General features: G+C 37.5%; 1 protein-coding gene across 1 annotated transcript in view; it reads left to right on the top strand.

Annotated features, from left to right (window-relative positions):
• The first annotated feature begins 1752 nt into the window (after window positions 1-1752).
• Window positions 1753-7977, top strand: part of ctnnb1 (catenin (cadherin-associated protein), beta 1) — a 40534-nt gene continuing 34309 nt past the window's right edge. The window contains exon 1 of the mRNA XM_051957421.1: window positions 1753-1774. The gene's annotated coding sequence lies outside the window, so the exon portion shown is untranslated. The remainder of the gene's footprint in view (window positions 1775-7977) is intronic.

The raw sequence follows: 7977 nt of genomic DNA, 5'->3' as shown, positions 1-7977 counted from the left end.
CTTGTCCACTGTTTTGTCTGCTGGAGATGGTTTGTGTGTTTCTAAAGGACTTATTGAAAGGAGAGAGACGGAGAAAGCGAGAAGGAGAAAGTGATAAACGGTTTTCTGAGAGTCCAGAGCAAGTGATCTGATTGCAGCTGTGTGTCCAAAAAGCCAGCTGTGACGTCCTGAAAATCAACAGGCCTCAGTTTAGATAAGAATTGTTTGTTTTTCCTGATAATTAATTAGACAGAGTGACATAAAGAGCACCGTGGCAATGATGTTTCATGGATGATTCTTGGCACCAGAATTGTTTTTCAGAGCTGAACTTCAGACATCAAGGTGACAGAAGTGAAAAACAGAGCTGAGCTTTCTCCTCACAAGAAACTGTTTACTCAGCCTGCTGCACAGACACACCTTTATTAGCATGAAACTGTTCAAATTTACATTAAAGACTGTAGCTTTTCCACCATAACAGACTGATAAATGTGACAATATGCTTTGCAAAGAATAGCTGCTGGAAATTAAATATATTTAGAAAATGCAAACAGCTGATGTTCTGATAAAACAGACCAACAAAATTTGTATTCATCACTAAAGTAAAAGATTTTGTATACCTAGGATTCATTGTAGGCAATTAAGATGTTTATTATTTATTTTAGAATCCTTTTAAATGATTCCAAAATTACAAAATACAGATTTATGCTGTCATAATAAAGATACATGCTCAAAAAAATAAAAGATAATAGTAAAATAGTCAGAATAGCTTCATAATGCAATTTTTATTACTCTATTTTACGTAACAAAGGCCTTCCAGAGAAGAAAATGTGGCCTTTTAGTCCAGGAATTAGTAGCTGAGGTTTTCTTTATTGAAGAGGCTAAACCTGCAAGTATGAACACAACACAGCATTATTTCAGTCAAGTTACATTCTCCACATAATGATGTAAACATCATGAGAAGGAAATTTGACCTGAGGCTATGATATTATGCACAGCTACATTTTTACTTCCTTGTTCTGCCTGTAAACATATTTTATGCACTTGGATATAGACCATTTAGATGATAATGAAATGATACAAATTCTACAGTCTGTCCTGGTTTTGAGTGTGTAAGAAAAGATACAACACAAACTGTTCACATTTTTAATAATAATTTACATTAAAGCATAAAAAAATCTCTAAATCTTCCTGCCAAATGCTACAAATTAATGCTTTCAACAGTACATGTTTTGTAAAAACACTTGTGTGTTTTGTTAATTTATAAATGGGCTTTAAAAAAATCTGGTATTGCTATTAACTAATAATTAGGACATAATGACAAATTGTATCTGAGACTGTAGAACAGATGCACAAAAACACAGAGCAGCAAACTGCAGCGTCACGATACTGACTGGCTCTTACTCACATATGTTTGCAAAAGCATCGAGGCTAAGCATTCAATTAATCATCAGACTACACACAAACTCAACCATGAACCAACAGAGAAAAACAGCACAAATGCTCCATGTTTCTCTGCTTTTTATAACTTTCCCCCTCTCCTCGCTTTCATTTTAGTCCCATAAAGCAGAGTTTTCAGTTGGCTTCAAAGCTCTGTGCCGAGCTCAGTTGGGGGCCTTCAAAGCCCCCTGTCTGTCGGCAGGTTTAGGCACAGAGAAAGCTTCTTGTTCTTTAAGGATTTGGCTCACAAATAACGCCCAGCCAGGGCCAAGGCAACTAGCTTGCACTCTGACAGGATAGTAGACAGATTTCTGCATTTTAGTGATGTGTTTTGGGGGCTATTCCTGCATCTATCCGAGTGAGTACCTGCTCCTTTCGGTTTTGTTCTGCTTTCTTCTGATGTTTTTTATGCTCTCCAATTCTTAGAAATGCTGCCTGCTTGCAAGAAATTTATCTTGTGGATATTTGCAGAAACTATCAGTTTGCTTACAGCTAAACTGATAAATCTATGAGTAATTCCCACTAGTAATTTTGTATTTGCAATATAATTTCTTATTAGCAATAAAAAGTGAACAAAATTAAAAAGTCCAGTAAACTAGCTGCTGTTTATTTTAGATAAGAAAACTTTTCTTTGCATTCCCTTTAGAGATAATCTTGATAAATATAAATTAGATAGTTTTTTCAGTGTAGATTGTAGTGATTTAGTATGGGCAGACATTTTTACTGTGAGAAAAGTGTTTGGTTTCATATTTTGTTAGATATGAGGTTTTAAAATTAATATCCTGCTTATTAGATCCTATCCTCGGGATCTAATATTTTGCTTTTATTCTTACTCTTTAATTGATGCATTTGTAGTGCTGTGGAGGCAGCAGATATTAGATTTTTGATACCAGAGGACCTGAATGATAAATTAAAACTTGATTATGTCATGGGTCGTTGGGTTGTTTTGCAGCATCTCTCCTGCTTCAGGTCTCATTTAAATAAAAAGATATAGTGAAAGAAAACAACAGGTTTCTCAGCTATATACCTTAAAAAGGGAGGAGACACAAACCTCCTGTAGCCAATCAATGCAGTTTTCAAGTTTGGTTAAAAACAGTATTTTAACAGGATGTTTTTCTGCCAGGCAAGCAAGGTAAAACAAACTGCTGACATTTACACAGGAAAGAAGAAAGAGAAAATCTATTTATTGATGTTAGCTCTGCGTGTATACACCACTAAATTTGCCTGGAAACTTATTTGCAGTCACAATGTCATTCTGGGGCATTGATATTTAGTCTTTTTTTGTTTTTAAATGACATTTAGAGTTCATACGATATAGAATATGTCTTTATGAATTTGTTGGTTTTACAGAAAATGATAAAAAGGCATGTTAAAGTGATTTTTTTCATGGTTTATGGCAGATCACTGCAGAAGCTGGCAGTGATCTCTGTGTGTGTGATGCTGCAGAGTGTTTGTGGGTTTCTGCTGTGTTGTAGAGGTTAGAGAGCAGAAACTGTCTGTGTTCAACACCTGGAAATAAAGCAGATAAATACTGATTATTGATCTTCTTTTAGCAGGAGGACATGTGGCAACTGTTGTATTTATTTTCAAGCAGAATGCAGACATTTGTTAGGCTGTAGTAAAGAATATTAGCTGAAGCAACAGGAGGAGTGATGGTGAATCTTCTGCTGTTGCCTTTAAAGATGGAGGAGCTGATGAATGTCGATTAAAGATTCTTGACAGTAGTCAGCATTAAAGCAGCTTGACCTTGACATAAAATTAAACATTGCTGTCATTATTTTCTACCTTGAGGAAATAGTTCGCTGTGTCTTGACCTGCTGAGGGTTTTTTCTTCTTTTTTCACCACATTGTTACAGTTTCATACAAAAGCTGTTATTGTTGATATATTTAATTCATCAAAAAATAACCAGAGTAAGCGCATGAGTGTGTGAAACAGCAACAACTTGTCCCTCAGCATCACTTGCTATTGGCTTTATGACATAAACAAATCAGAAAAATAATATCAGCATTCTAAAATAAATACAGCATGAATCCTGTTGACAATCTGAAGCCAAAGTCAGTTCATTTGTAAATAAAATGGCTGTATTATCACAGTGTGTAAGCACAGTGTCAGTGTTGATTCGTGGGAAATGTCCTGTTGTCATGTTAGCCTCTCTGCTCGTGCTTTCACTATTCTGACACTGCACCTGTTTTTAAGTTCTTTGGATTGTGTTGTTGTCCTTCACTCTTTACCAAAGTGCTGAGGATCACAGGAATCACAGACACTATGGCCTTTCTTCCTCTGCTGCTCTTATTGTCAGTCGCTTTGGATAAGGGCCTCAGCTAAATGCCTAAATTGTAATTGTAAATTGTAGGCTTGCCCACATGTTAGCTCACCAGTCACAGCATGCTTAAGAAAGCAGTGCTGAGAGACTGACGGGATGAGATCGAAGCAGGCAGCCATTATAATCAGTCATTCAGCCCTTTGGAGTAGACATTCAGCGTTTGTGGTTTGTTCTAAATTTAAAGGGAACCTCTGTGACCTGCTGGCTTTCACCGGCCTAAAACCACTCGGCTCTCTCCACCTCCCTCCCTCCCCTCTGGTCTTTTCCTGCAATCCGTCATTCTCCAGAAGTCTCTGTTTTCTCTTTTTCTAGCCTTCCTCCCTGCCCTTTTCTTTTTGCTTTCATTCAGTTGCAACTAAAAAAAAACTAACTTTTCAAAAGTTACTTGCAGTTATTTGAAGTAATGACTTGAGATTGCATCATCAGTTGATAATAGCTTTCACATCCAATACAGTTTCTGAGTTTCGCTTTGTGTCAAAGACCCTGCAGTTCCATCAACATTAAGTGGACACTGAACTGTTAATCAGATTATTTTATTCTTATTTGTGTTGCTGCTTTAATTTTTACTGCTCTGTGTCTCTTTGTTAAAACAAGATGGAAATCATAGCTCAGTTCAGACTGTTTTAAACTTTAAATACAGACAGATGTTATGTGAGGAGGCTTGTGGGAGTTTGCACTGCATGAATGACCAATGGAAAGATGCTGCCAACTACATTGAACTCAAGAAAGAAGTTCTGATTACATTTTGGAGGAAAATCTGAAAAAAACTGAATATTTTTGTCTTTTTTGGTATTTTTTCCACCTGCCTAATCTCTGAAATGTGTTGCAATTTGCTGCTGAATTGATTTAGACACATTTTTCATGAGTGATTATGAGAATTATTGAGTGCTTGCTGACATGTTGCATTGTTTGCTTACATTGGAGATGGGCAGGAGGTTTCCCCAGCATGCACAGAGTGGAGGACAGGGAGACTAAGCAGGTCACCAGTGCTTCATAAGGAGAACACGAATAGGCAAACAGTCACACTCAGGGGCAATTTAGACTCTGCAGTCCCTCTGACCTGTCAGTGTCTGGACTGTGGGAAGAAACCCAGGCGAACACAAAGGGGGATCAGACCAACTCTGCACAGAAACCAACTAAATTAGCCATCAGTGAGCTGCTGATCTGCCCCAATATTATTATCAGTCACACCCCGTCTCTCTGCCTCACCTTTCCTTCTCTCCCTCATTTCTTTCTGTCAAAGCACAGCTGGGGAATAATGAATGTGTATGTCACTTCTCCTGCAAACTGTGGTTCTCTGCGCTCCGCTGTGCTAATCATATTTCTCCTGGCAAGTTGTTCGCTCCAGCAGGAGAGAGGTGCAGAGGAAAGAGATGGGGGATGCGGTGGAGAAACAAATAGAATCAGCAGAGGGGAGACGAGCATATGGGGGCGAGGCTGGAGAGCCGTGTAATTAGCTAAGTTTTTCAGTGGTTTATAATTCAGACACATTGTAGAGGTATGTTGTTGAAGGACACCTGAATCTCTCTCTCATCCTCTTCTCTCCTCCTGTCTGAGTTTTCACCTTTAAATAATGCAGCGTGAGAGATGGTTCTTACATACTGAGGAGGTGTCAGCAGGCAGCACCTTCCCCAATGACACACACACACACACGAGCACATCCACACCTGCTCATGTTTCTGTCATCTCTGCTTAGTGTGTAGCTCAACTCCAGCACACTGAGCAGATAATTAGACGGATTTATACCGTTAATGTATAGCATTAAGGCCTTACAACATCAAAAAAGCAGTAATGCCATGTATTTATACACAAACAAATGCTGAAAAAACATGCTGGGAGTGTCATTTAATGGCATTACATTCAAAACTTGGACAGTAAAATAACATGTTTGCATTATGTGTAAGTTTTAAAGCTCCAGTGATGTTAATGAGTTATAAAAATAGTTTTGTTTTTATAGTTCACAATGGAAAACATGCAGAAAACCTAATACCTAATAACTAAAACAACATCTTCATGAATAAATCCAGCCGGCTGACATCTTGGATACTCTGTCTTCTAAACTGTGGTAAGCATTTTGCAACAATTTTTATTTTAGGAAAACTGTGGTTTTGTACAAGGTTATTTTTTAAAATTTTATTTGGAAATCACAAACTTTAACTGCAGTTTACAATGTGAATATCTTTACATTTATAGGATAATTCACAGTTTATCACTTGTCAGACAGCACTGTTTACAAAGAAAAGATTTTATTCTAAGGAAAATGTTTGGTTTTTTATTGTGATTAAAATACAGACATATGAATACAAATTCTACATAGACAAATACAGAGAACCAGTGCACATTAGTCTCTGTCATTTGCACGTATTGAATTGAGTCATTGTACTGTTGGGTTTCATTCAAATTATTGTTTCTTTTCAAATCAGAAAATCTCAAAACTTTTTGGAAAGTATAACAATCTGCAAACAAGATTCCATAATTTCAAGAATGATGACCATAATAATGACATAATTTAGAAGAAGACATTATTAATCATCAGTGACATCTGAATGCATTGTAGGAGAAAGGTGATTTTAAGTAAAGCAAAAGGGAAAAAATATTATTTCAATTCTGTTATTTGATTGACAAAGGTGAACTCAGAGTATTATGGTCATTCCTCTTTGCCTGCTGAATGCTTCTGTTGCAAATATAAACACCAGCCAAAATTTAATGTGATTTTTCTTAATATGGCTGGATGTTGCCAACTGAAATAGAGCAGCTTTTGTTCAATTATTGTGTGTTCCAGTCATTTTCAGTCATTATTTTGTGTTACTGTGCCTCACAGATGGTTCTGGTCATTGGCTAATATCTACAGTATGTAAACATGGCAATAAGTTCCAGTTAACCACATTTAGCTGAGTGTTTTATGTACTGTACATATTCACTGTGTTTCAGAGCCTTTCCGGGCCTCTTCTGTTTTATTTTGTCTTCTAGGAGCTGCTTTTTTTCTTGGCAAATATAGCGAGACATGTTTTTTTTGTCTGTCTGTCAACACTGGATGTGTTGCTACTTCAATAATCTCACTGTCAAATTCGTATTAGACAAATATCTAATAATAGCCGGCCTGTTAGATAGATGGCTGCTGCCAGGGTTTAGACACAAAAAGCTGTTTCATACTGTCAGGAGCCCTCGAATGCTCAGCTGATGAAACTGTTTCCTATAATACAATCTGGCCTCAAATTGATAAACAATAGACAACATATTGGCATTCTATTACATTTTTCTTTGCCTATTTTCTGCTCTCTTTGTGGGAATGTTTAATTTGCACTGTGACCTTGGAATGACACAGTGAAGAACATTTAGAAACGCAGAGTCAGCAGATTATAATTGCATTCACCCCCAACGCCAAAAGAGTCTACTAAAGGGCAATAGTGAAATTACTTCTGCGTTTCTGTGATTAAGCTGAGAGTTTGAGTGCAATGTTTTATCATTTGTGCTAATTTTAATATTACGCACTCAGTGTTCAAATATTTTCTGAATTAAATTTGCAAATGGCTCCTTGTGTTTGGGGGTATTAGACGTGTAGAACACCTAACAAATGGTGAGGAGTACCACAGCAGAGAATGGAGGGGGAGAATAGATTATTATATTATTAATACTAAGGGGATATTTCCCATATCATCTGAAAGGAGAATATCACCCACACGGCTTTGTACCCACAGCCGAGGCGAGGCTGACTTTATGCATAATTCATATTTCCATATCGTCATGGTGATCATGTGCAGTGAGTGTTTGCTCTCACAGCAGGGGAGCTGGTTGGTTGGTGGTGGCACTCGTGTGTGTGTGTGTCTGTGTGTGTGTGTGGGGTGGGGGGGATTGGAAGGAGGGGGGGGCAGGTGTCATGAGGGACAGAAAACATTTTGAAACAGGGGAAGAAGAAGAGGAAAAGCGTGTGACAGGTAAAAACACTGGCTTCATGTTCGCCCCTTAATTATCCTCCATCCCGAAGTGGCCCATTTTTACATTTTTCCTTAATACAGTTATTTTTACACCGAGGTAGACAGCAGGAACGGGATGGGAGGCTTCGAAACAATTCGTAAATAGCTTTTGAGTCAGATTTATACTGAAGAAACTGCACCTTTCTGCCCTATTACCCTCCAGGATTATTAGGTGATAAGTGCAATCAACTGCTTTCTTGTTTTTTTGTAAAATATAATGCCACACATTTTTTAAATGATTAATAATAAGCTTTAAATCCAAA

Source organism: Acanthochromis polyacanthus, chromosome 12 (genome assembly GCF_021347895.1).
Source record: "Acanthochromis polyacanthus isolate Apoly-LR-REF ecotype Palm Island chromosome 12, KAUST_Apoly_ChrSc, whole genome shotgun sequence".
Classification (NCBI taxonomy): Eukaryota; Metazoa; Chordata; class Actinopteri; family Pomacentridae; genus Acanthochromis; species Acanthochromis polyacanthus.
This window is presented reverse-complemented; position numbering and strand designations above follow the sequence as displayed.